The 11883-nt window shown below is 37.3% G+C and overlaps 1 pseudogene; it reads left to right on the forward strand.

Moving 5' to 3' along the window:
- Positions 1–698: 698 nt before the first annotated feature.
- LOC105072096 (very long chain fatty acid elongase 5-like) lies at positions 699–1983 on the forward strand (annotated as a pseudogene).
- The last annotated feature ends 9900 nt before the right edge of the window (positions 1984–11883 follow it).

The following is an 11883-nucleotide window of genomic DNA, read 5'->3' on the forward strand; positions in this document are numbered from 1 at the left end:
AAATTGAACGCATAAATATTAGGCTAAATAATATAAACCAAATAAGGCAATTATACAGATATAAATTAAGCCAATGGAAGAAATAAGCAGAAAACAAAGTGATGGGATTAAAAAAAAAACAAACAGAAAGATTACAGACATAAGCCCAAATATATCAGTGATTAAATTTAGTAGAAATAAACTTAAGTAGTCCAATTAAAGCACAGAGATTATCAGACTGAATAAAAATAAACACTCCAACAGACCAAAAAGAAACAAACAATATTTGATTCTTCAGAGAGCACATCTTAAATACAATGATACAAAAGATTAAAATTAAAACAATCAAAAACATATCCCATGCAAATAATAACTGAAACTTGTGTAGCTAAACGTATTGACTAAACAGACAAGAATTATCACCAGAGATAAGGAGGAACATTTAACAATAATAAGTGATTCAATGGGAAAGATATTATTATCATAAATTTGTATGTTCTCAAAATATAAAAGAATGACAGAAATAAAAGGATAAATAGAAAATTCTAAGTCACAGTGAAAGGCTTAAAAACAGCTGTCTTTCTTCTGCCTGCTTGGCTGCTCTGGGAGCCGCCGCCGCCGCCGCCGCCGCCGCCGCCGCCGCCGCCGCCGCCGCCGCCGCCGCCGCCGCCGCCGCCGCCGCCGCCGCCGCCGCCGCCCTCCGGCTAAGAGGTGTTAACATGCAACACTTGGATGCTTCACTCAGTACCTATTTCAAGGCATGGCTAGGCCCGAGGTCCCAGAGTAAAAGGATGGTTTCTCCTAGACAGTTACATCCCTACCAAAGTCTGCTCCATCCTGTACTTGCTGATTGTATGGCTGGGACCAAAACCCATTAAGAACAGGCAGCCAGCTCTCTTGCGGGGGCTGTGCGACCTCGGACTCACACTGCTGTCTCTCCGTATGTTCTGTGAGTCCGTGACAGGAGTGTGGGAAGGCAAATGTAACTTCTTCCGTCAGCGCACACACAGCGCGGGAGAAGCAGTTACGAAGACCATCGGCGTGCTCTGGTGGGGGGGCTTCTCCAAGCTCCCTGAGTTCATGGACACCTTCTTCTCCATCCTGCGCAAGAACCCCCACCAGATCGCCGGCCTGCACATCTACCAGCACGCCACCAGCTCAGCATCTGGGGTTCGCGGTGAACTGGGGGCCCCGTGGCCACTCCTATTTTGGTGCTGCCCTTAACAGCTCATCCACATCCTCTTGCACTGGCACTACGTCCTGCCGTCCGTCCGTCCACGCGGCCGTGCCTCTGCGGGATGAAGGCCCTCACTCAGGGGCCGCTGCTTCAGTCTGTGCCGCCTGTCACCCAGACCAGCTGCGGGGTCCTCTGGCCGTGAGCTTCCCTTTTGGGTGGCTGTATTTCCAGATCGGATGCATGATTTCTCCGATTGCCCTCTTCACAAACTTCTACGTTCAGACCTACAAGAAGAAGGGGGACTTACGGAGGAGAGCGCAGCGGGACCACCAGAACGGCTCGTGGCCGCCGTGAACGGCCACAGCGGCAGCTTTTCTTCCCTGGAAAACAAAGTGAAGCCGAGGAGGCAGCGGAAGGACTGAGGTCCCAGCGCAGAACCCAGACGGAACCACGTGGTCGGATCGTAAGCACAGCCCGACTTGTGCCCGTTGCTCGTTCACAGCTGCTGTCACTAGCCGGCCTCCATAGCGTGACTCGCGTGGGACCTCTTCCATCAGCTCCAAACCCCTAGGAAACGTGGGCAGATCACCCAAGCGGGCAGAAGATTTTTAAGTGGGGTCTCCCCGACCCCAGCGCTAGACTGGAGGCAGTGTTATCGTAGTACCGGACACTGCTGTTGCTTTATCCGTTGTAACATGATGGGTGCTGAATTGTGATTCACAACTGAAGAACACTGTAATCCAAATCACTTTTTTTTTTCCAACCTGTAGATCATTCATGTGGTTGTAAATTTGTATAATGTTACAGTAGAGAAACACACATGGCCTTAAAATTTAAAAAGTAGGGCCCAAAGCTTATTAGTTTCAATTAGGGTATATTTCAGGTTTTCATTCCTTTCTCAATAGCTCCATCCAGAAAAACCAAAGACCGTGATTTACAAAACTACCTTGTGACCCATAATGTCAAGTGACTTGTACGTGTGAAGTCGGCACCTTTGGTTTTGTAATATTGGCTTTATATCAGGCAGTCTCAAATCTAGTGGAACAGTTTAACTTTTTAACAGGTCTTTTTTTTTATTTTGAGTGCCACTATTATTAATGTAAAAAGCAAGGTGGGGGGAGGTTCTAAAGCCGTCTCGATGGAACTTAAATGTATATTCTTTGTCTTCAAGATTTTAGGAAGTGTGTGGGTTGAGTAGGCTGCTTTAAATTTCAGAATTGCTAAGTGTTTATATGGAAAACAGAGGCCGTCCTGCTTTCCACTTGTGAGAGAAGATACATACTTTTCAAGAGAGAGGATTGAATATTTACTGTTCGACAGAGTCCCATAGATGAGTGCTGGTAAACTGGTTGCCAGGGTCCAATTTTGGGCTACTTTCTGTCCTGCTAATCTGTTTTAACACAAACTTCCTTTTAAAATGTGCCTAGCTTACCAAAATGAATAAAGGGAGGGGAAGGAACCTTAGAAAACTTTAAGGTAAAATTAAACAGACAGCTACAGCACAGGAGAACTGGGGAACTGGATCATTTGTTCAGTGTAAATATAATAGCACCTGTAATTTTTTTTCTTTCTTACTTAGAAGCCATAAAGATTTGTTTAGAACTGCTTATTTAAAAATAAGACTGCTGATCATAAAATCATGTCTCATGCCCTTGAGGCAGTGGTCGGACAGATAAGGACTGTTGTGTGTGTCATTTTAAAGTGTTGGAATTTAGCCTCCGAACCACATTCTTCATTGAGGGGATTGAAAAACCACTTGTGACACATCTGAGAAGGTCACTGACAATGTAGAAACGAATTGTTGGTTTGATATTTATGTAAATATCAGTTCACCATGCTTTAATTTTGCACATTCATATTATAGGGAGACAGTTGGTCCTAATGCGTCTTGTGGGTTTTCTGTTTGGAAGGGGTTACGGCCTCTGTTTACACTTACCTTATCCGATCTAGAATGTGTATGTTTGTAAATGTGTTGTCTCCCCAAGTACTAGTTTGCGAACGGCTTTACGTATTTCAGTACAGAAACTGTAACATTCAGTAGTGTGCGATCAGTGTGCCTCAGCTCATCGGGACACATCCACACTGTTAATGTCTAAACAGTAATCATTAAAGTGTTTTAATTAAAAAAAAAAAAGCTGTCTTTACAAACTGGTAGACAACTGACAAGAAATCAGTAGACTTATAGAGAACTGAAAAACACTATTATCAAAATGAGCTAGTTAAATCAAAAAATGCAGAGTACATTTTAATTAACCATGGAGCTTTTACAATAATGGACAATGTGCTGGATCATAAAGCAAATAAAGTATAAAGCAAATTAAAATATGCAGAATATTTTCATTGTAATTAATCAAAATAGAAACTAAAAATAAATGTTTGAAAATTAAAATTTCTAAATGTTTAAAAAAGAAAACACAATTCTAAATACTCTGATGGTAAAGAAAAGCAAATAAAATTAGAAAATATGTTAAATATTAATTTATGATTAATACAGAAAATGAGATATATCAAAACTTGTGGCATGCAGTTAATGAATTACTTCCAGAGAAATTATTGTTTCAAAGATCTATTTGAAAATTATAAGGATTTACCTAAAGAAACTTTTTAAAAATATAACAAATACAGCACAAATAAAAGTAGAAGGAAGGAAAAATAAACAAAAGAACAAAAATCTATTGCATAAAAAACAAGGTGCAAAAGAAAATCTCAAAAAGTGTACATCACTATAGATTCTTAAAAACTTTAATAGATAAGCATAGAATATAAATACCTATATGACAATAAATATGAAATTTCTTTTGGTATAATTAAAATTTGCTCAAAGATCACGTAACTTTAAAAATCTGATACAAGAAGAAATTAGAATATCTGAATAATCCCTATTTCAATTTTTAAAAAGTCCATCAATCTTTAAAAACAATGTGAATCATCACATTAATAATAATAATATAAACATCTCAATACATGTAAAATTCTAATTAAATTCAACAGTTAGTCATTATTTTAAAAAATCCCATAGGCTTTGATTAAAAATAGAACAGAACAGTCTTAATCTAATAAAAAAAAAGTCTTAAAAATTAGAGATCATTAAATCTACTGAGACTAGGTAAACGCTTATCTTAGAGATTAGGAACAAAATTAAAGTGTCTGCTGTCACCAGTGCAGCTCAAAAGTAACTTAGTAGCCCTACCCGGTGCAGGAATAAATGAAAAAATAAACTCAGAAGTGGGCAACATTGTTCTATATGTAGAAAATACAGAAGAATTGAAAGATACGTGACTAGCATTAATAGGTACCATTAGTTAATATTTGGTAATAAGGTTAATATAAACACTTCAGTTGTATTTTGATATAGGCACAGCAAACAAGTGTGAGTGAAACTTTAAAACACCATTCATATAAATGTTGGAGGGGTGTGCAGAAAAGTGAACCCTTTTAGACTGTTGGTGAGAATGTAGTTTGGTGCAGCCATTATGGAAAACTGTATGGAGTTTCCTTAAAAAACTTAAAATAGACTTACCCTTTGATCCAACAATCCCACTCCTGGGCATATATCTGGAGATTATATTGAAAAGTTTAAAAGATATAGGCACTCCAATGTTCATAGCAACACAATTTACAATAGCCAAGACATGGAAGCAGCCTAAATGTCCATTGACAGATGACTGGATAAAGAAGCTGTGGTATATTTATACAATGGAATACTACTAAGACACAAAAAAGAATAAAATGATGCCATTTGCAGCAACATGGATGGACCTAGAGATAGACATTCTAAGTGTAGTAAGCCAGAGGGAAAGAAAAGTACCATATGGTATCACTCACATGTGGAATTAAAAAAAAAAAAAGACACTATGACTCACCTACAAAACAGAAATACACTCGCAGACTTAGTAAACAGTCTTACGGTTACCTAGGAAATCGGGTTGGAAGGGGTAAATTTTGGAGTTTGAGATTTGCAAATATTAGCCACTATATATAAAAATAGGTATTAAAAAGTTTCTTCTGTATATCAGAGGAAACTATGTTCAATATCTTGTAATAACCCTTAATGAAAAAAATATGAAAATAAATATATGTATGTATGTGCATGACTGGAGCATTGTGCTGTACACCATTGTAACTGACCGTACTTCATTTTTAAAAAATAAAAAAAGAGTTGCATCTGATGGGTGGCCATATTTCATCCTCTGACCCTTTTGCTGGGGAAATGAATCCAAACTTTTTTACACAAACTCTTTTGATACAACCATACAAAGTTTTCTGATTATTATTCTTTGAATATCATGACTGACATTTAGGCAACAAATTAAACTAATAATAGTTGCAAGGTTGGATAAATTAAGATTCTGAAAGATAGTGTGGGCAGTGCAGCAAGACTACAGAGGTGCAGAGTTGGATGAAGACATTCCACTGCTGTGACAAAGCAACTTTGCACCAAAAAAAAAAAAAAAAAAAAAAAAAAGACTTTATATGGACATGTTGAGAAAAATTGAGAGGGAGACAAGAATCCAGGAATAAAAAAATAGAGTTAACAAAAAATGCTGATGATGGCAATAATATATAATCTGGCAATAAATAGTAGATAATTTTGTGCTCCAATGAATTTTTCATCATTATTGAGATTGTTAACATTCAATAAATTGCACACAATAAATCATAAACAAATACATAATAATAAACTCATTTGATGAGTTTTGCTTTTGTACACGCCTGTGAAATCATCGCCACCATCAATGTAATGAACATATTCATTGACTCCAAAAGTTTCTTCATGGCTTTGTTAATCCACTCCTCTCCTAGTCCCTATGCAGCCAGTGATATTGTCAACTGAAAAAAAAAAATACACAACGTAAAAGTTGAGAATTATGTTATTCGGTGGACTTTCTGAGAACTTCAAGCCTGCAAGGCAGCCTCTCAGATAGCTCTGAGGGACTGCTCCAAAGGGGTAAGAGGGAAGCCAGGATATATAGGAGTTTTGCAACAAAGATGTTTGATGTTTGCAACATCAAAAGTTTACTGCTAATTAAAGAAACCCAGATATCTCAAGTTAATGAATTTAGAAATTTTCTAGATATGGGAAGATGCAAGAGTTTGGGCTTATCAAAAATACTCATTTGAGATGCACCTTAGCTCTCCAGAGCCAGTATCCTCCTCTTTCCCAACCTGAGCCCCCCAGGTTGCAGCATCAGGGGTGGCAGTGGCTGAAGTCTTGGCAGTGGGCGGCTGGTTTCCCTCCATCCTGAGCTCCCTCAGGCTCACCATAGAAGTGGCAGTAGTGGCTGATGGCTTGATGGCCACAGCACCATTTGTTGGCTGATATGGCAGGCAACATTTTTTCATTCACAATGTATTTTGCAAAACTATGGATTAGTTTGTATTTTCTGGAATTTTATATAAATAGAATCATACTTTTTTATGGGCTGGTTTCTTGCATTTACTATAATGACTTTTATATTCATCCGTATTTTTTGTGTGTATCCAATGACATGCTGGTAAATAACAATCATCTCTCTGGTGGCAGAGGGCAGTTGAAGAATTTGCTGATTCGCATGGTGTAAATATTTATCACCATGACTAATTTCAAGCTACCATCCTGATGTCACTGAACTCAAAATCAAATTTGCTCAGTGACAAAACAGATGCACATTATCAGAACTTGTGGGCCATTGATAGCCAAATCTAGCGCATCGCTGTATATATCTATGTTTTATTCCTTTTTATTATTGAGTAGTATTTCATTATATGGATATTTGCTTATCCATTCACCTGTTGATAATCATTTGAGTTGCTTCCAGTTTAATGATATTATAAATAGAGATGCGATGAATATTCTTTTTCAAGTCTTTGTTTGGACACATTGTTTCTTTTATCTCAGGCTAATACCTAATAATGAAATGGCTGAGTCATACTTAAGATTTATGTTTTACTTGTAAGAAATTATAAAACTTCTCCAAAATCATTGACTCATTTTACATTCCCACCAGCAGTATAAGAATGTCTCAGTTACTCCACATTTTCCCCAACACTTAGTGTCACCAGTATGTTTTATTTCTGTCATTCGAGTGTCACTATAGTATATCTAGCTTCTAGTTGTGGTTTTAATGTGCATGCACCTAGTGACCAGTGATGCTGAACATCTTTTCATATGCACATTTGCCACCCAAATATCTTCTTTGGAAAGTGTCTATTAAAATATTTCCCCTATTTAATTCTCCTTTGTTTCTAAAAAAATTTAGAATTTTAACTCTCACATATTGATCTATATTCCATTTTGAGCTAAATTTTGTGTATGATATGAGTTAAGGATTAAATTTCATTTATCTGGAAATAGCTAATCAATTGATTCAGCACCATTTGTTGAAATACTATCATTTCCCATTGCTAAATAGAACTTTAATTATAGATACTCATATATGACTCTAATAAGGTGAGACATGATGAAGCTGTATCTTTGAGAGCTTTGAATTACAGCTTAAAGAATTTAAATTTTATTGTGAGGTGTTACAGAATGAGAACAGAGATATTCTATGTAAAGAAAAATGAGATTATCAAGAATGTTATATTAATTATTTAAAAAAATCAGAGAATATACCATAGAGATTTGTAACTTTTGAGTTTTTTTTAGAGAATTTATTAAAATTAACAAACCTAAGAAAAATGCCTGAAAATATACACACACAGTTTTGCATGCAGAATCAGTAAGTATCAAAATCTACCTATAAAATATTAAAGTCCACATAAACCAGTGCAAAAAAACCCAAATGAAATAAAACAACTATGATTAACTTTTCAAAATGTTTTCCTATTGTTTAATTAAGCAGAAATTTGCCTAACTAGAGTTTCATACCAGCAGGAATGCAAAATGGGTTTATTTCCTAACCTAAAATAACTTAACATCAAAACAAAATAATTAAATGATCATTATTACTGTGGAAATCATTGCAACTCTGCTTACCTCCTTCCTGTAGAAAACTTTAGGGTAAGGGAGTTTTTGTTTGTTTGCTTGTTTGTTTGTTTTGGTTTGGTTTGGTTTTTGCCATTTTCAAATATCTTTACCTTTTCCTCATATACCATAGAAATGCCCTGAAAATTCCAATATAATGATCACTAGAATCAAACTGAATCATTTCTCTCAAAAAAAATGCTTGTTGTCCAAATTGAGTTTTCAACAAGCTATAAGTATCAGCCACAGTAATTGATTAAAGTAAATATTTTAAAAATCAGTTTAATGTAACTGTATTAGTATTTAATACTATAATCATATAAGTAAATGTGAATTTTTTAAATAAAAGCATAAGAATATGAATACATGATTTATTGGAGGAAATTTGTTAATCCCATGTTTTGGTTTGCAAATTATGGTTATTTTATCCGAACAGATGAAGACGGATTCTTAAATCTCTTTCTAGATCCTAATGGAATAAACATCAATTAAAGAATAACCTATGGGAAGCATCATTAGCTTCTGAAATTCCTGAAAATCCATGAGACCCCAAGATTCACAGCAAGAGAAAGCAGAAACAGTGGAGGAGAAATATAGCATCAGATGTGATTGATTCTGGAGCGTACGCGAGCTACTATTTGCATACTCCGAGAAGTCTTCAGGAAAGAGGAAGATGGCAAGGAACTGGGTTTTGCATCAGCAAAGCCATTTGTGCTTGCCGCAAGTAGGAATGGCCACATGCTATGTGCTTCCAGTACTGGTTTTGCACATTGTCTAGGGTCCTAGACAAGGGCCTGGTGCCTGCTCCTCCCTCCTCTCACTATATTTCTTGCATAAACACTCTTTAGTCATTGGATTATGCCTGAAATTATACTCCTAGAGTTTTATATGCCCCCTCTCTCCCTGTGCATCCTTCTCCACAGTTATATCTCAGTGTGCACAGATTATAAATCAGATTTTGAGATTCTGATGGAGGTGGTGTTGGGGATGGGGACAGTAAGAGGCAGTGGGAATCTGATGAAGAAAATGCCAGCAGGCCACAAAGCTAGAAAAATAATGGTGAGGTTGAGAACCCAAAGGGCGAGGGAGCCTTCTGTGAAGAGCTTCCTCTTACTTCCGCATCTATACCTCCCGGAATTACCCAACGACGGCATTTACAACTCTGCTGTGTTCGTCAGTGTTTGTGTACACGTCTGTCTCCTCCTGTAGCCTGTAAGCTATTCTAGATAACGAGTTGCGACACACGGTGGAACTTGATTTAACCAATAAATTCATTTTTAAAACCCTAAGTTCCAAGGTTTATAGAGTGTTATCCTAGAATGTCCTTAGGAGACAGTTATAACTCTTAGTGTTTAATATTAGAGACTGGAGGGAGAGAGGCTTGTCTTATGAATTTACTTCCCCAAATCCATAGTGTTATGTTGTGTGTGTGTGTGTGTGTGTGTGTAGATGGTGGTTGTGGTTCCACAGGAGAAGGGAGAAGTGATCCACAAAGACATTTTACCCCCAGGGTATCTGAATATCCAAATTCTTTATTTCAGAATATGACTTGAAAAATTTTCTCATCTTGCTGTAATGAACATTTGGTTCACATGCAAGTTACTCCCATCCAGAATCCATGTATTTTTCTGTAGCTAATGATGCAACTGTCAACTCAGAAATCAACATCTCCATTTTCTGTGAGGGAATCTGCCCTTCCTCACGGTGAATCATAGGTCACAACAACCTCGAAGCGTCCAGAGGATACACAAACACACATTTATTGTTTATCTGTACAACACACCCAAGAGCTGTCTCCCCTCCTTAGTGGAGGGTATAATTTGAAGCTAAGAGTCTGCAATGCTCATGGCTTTTAGATAGATTATTTCTTTGTTTTGGTTGTTTGGAGAGGACAGATGTTTCAGCTCCTGGGTAAATTGCAGGCTTTTAAGGCTTTATATAGCTATTTTGTTTTTAAGCAGACAGGATTTCACTTTTATTTTTTTCTGAGTTCATTCATATGTACAGATAGAAAGCAGCAGAGGGTAGCATTTATTTATGTTCTATCGAATATCAGGTACACATTAGCCCAAGAAGCCTAATAATGCTGACTTACATAAGCCTGCCTTCTTAGATCCCAGCCCCTGAGGTTAGTTTCTGTAAAGAAACAAAGCCCACAGAAGGGACAGCTACGTGATGTGAAGAGTAGTTCCATCACGTCAGTGGAGTAAGGTAGATGGATGGAAAGCAAAGGCAAGCATATAAAAGGGCTGAGAAAGAGATGAGGAAGGTTCTGCAATGTCTTGGCCCAGTTTCTCTTGTGTCGAGATTAAAGTAAAATCAAGTAAGTGATCATAAGAAATCTACTCCCCTAATTTTTTACATGAATGAGTTAGGACAACTGTCAGACAAATTTGAAGAACCATTTGTTTGAGCTAAAACAATGAACAAAGAGCAGTTATATCCACTTATTTTCTATAATTCGAACTGATAATAACAAGTGAAAGAGGTTATTAAGAGGAAATAATTCTCTGACAGTGGAGGTTGGGAAAAATTGGAACTGGATAACAAAAAAAAAAAAAAAAAGCATTGGAAATTTTTAAATTTTAAATGCCAAAAACAGTATGTTTTCTCTCTCTTGTTCCTCCCTGGTGTTACAGTGGCTTCACCATGTTGAACTGCTTGCTGAGACCCTGGCAACTCCTGTGGTGTCTTACCTTCAAACCTCACACTTAGCTGCTTTAAAGTGCCCTTCCACCCTTTGCCTCTCATCGAATTCCCTCTGGGTCCTTTATGACAATGTTAAAAATTCCAGTTTCTCAGCAAATCTATAGAACATTAGATAACTCACTTCTTTGGGATTTCTCCATCCCTAAAATTAGCAAATTGGAATTCATCTTTATTGTCACTTCTGTTTCTGGTCCTTGAGTTAATTCCACAAGCACAAAAATGTCCATGCCCCTTAGAAGTCTCTGCCTCTCCCCATTTTCTAGGCACAGTTCCTCAAACATTTATGCTCTTAAGTTACATTGTATAATGTATATTGTGGTTAAATAAGAGTTTTGCAAGTATTTAGTTGCCTAACTTTTCCCTCCACCGGCCTATGAGCTCATTATGATAATATAATTTATAAATTGATTTATCTCACCTCTGATGCCATGCATTTTTAAGTTCTTAAATGTTTGTGGAATGATTGAATGACCTATTCAATTTTGGGATTAGAGAGTTTTAGTAGATACAATGATGTGTCAGCACATGGTTTAATGCTTTATGTTTACCTGGAAAGGAGAACACATATGAAGAAAAATGGCTACCTCAAATATCTTCACATTTGAGCCAGACTATTATAGTTTTAAACAGATGACTAATGCTTAAAATGGTCCACAATGAGACATAAAGCAGTTAAGTTTCTGTCTTTGGATGTGCTTCTGCAGGGATTATATGGCCACTTTGAAGGAGTCACACATGGAATAAAGAGTAATAAATGTTTTCTAAAGTCTCCTTTTACTATGATTCTTGGAGTCTATCTCTGGAGTTACGTGTACCCAATACAGACGTCCTGCACCATCACTAATATTGGAGGACCAAGAACTAAGAAGATGACTTCCAGTGGAAACAATGATCAATTTTGGTGAATCCAGAAACCCTTGGAAATGACGGCTCACGCCAAGGGCTTGGAGGGCTCGGGTCACAACGTCTTTGTGCAAGTCTTGGCATCAGAAGTGTGAGTTCAGGCTCAGGCTCTGCTAATAAAGGGCTGTGAGTTTGGGGCAGATTTCCTCAATTTCCAGGGTCTTAAATG

This window comes from Camelus bactrianus, chromosome 24 (genome assembly GCF_048773025.1).
Source record: "Camelus bactrianus isolate YW-2024 breed Bactrian camel chromosome 24, ASM4877302v1, whole genome shotgun sequence".
Taxonomy (NCBI): Eukaryota; Metazoa; Chordata; class Mammalia; order Artiodactyla; family Camelidae; genus Camelus; species Camelus bactrianus.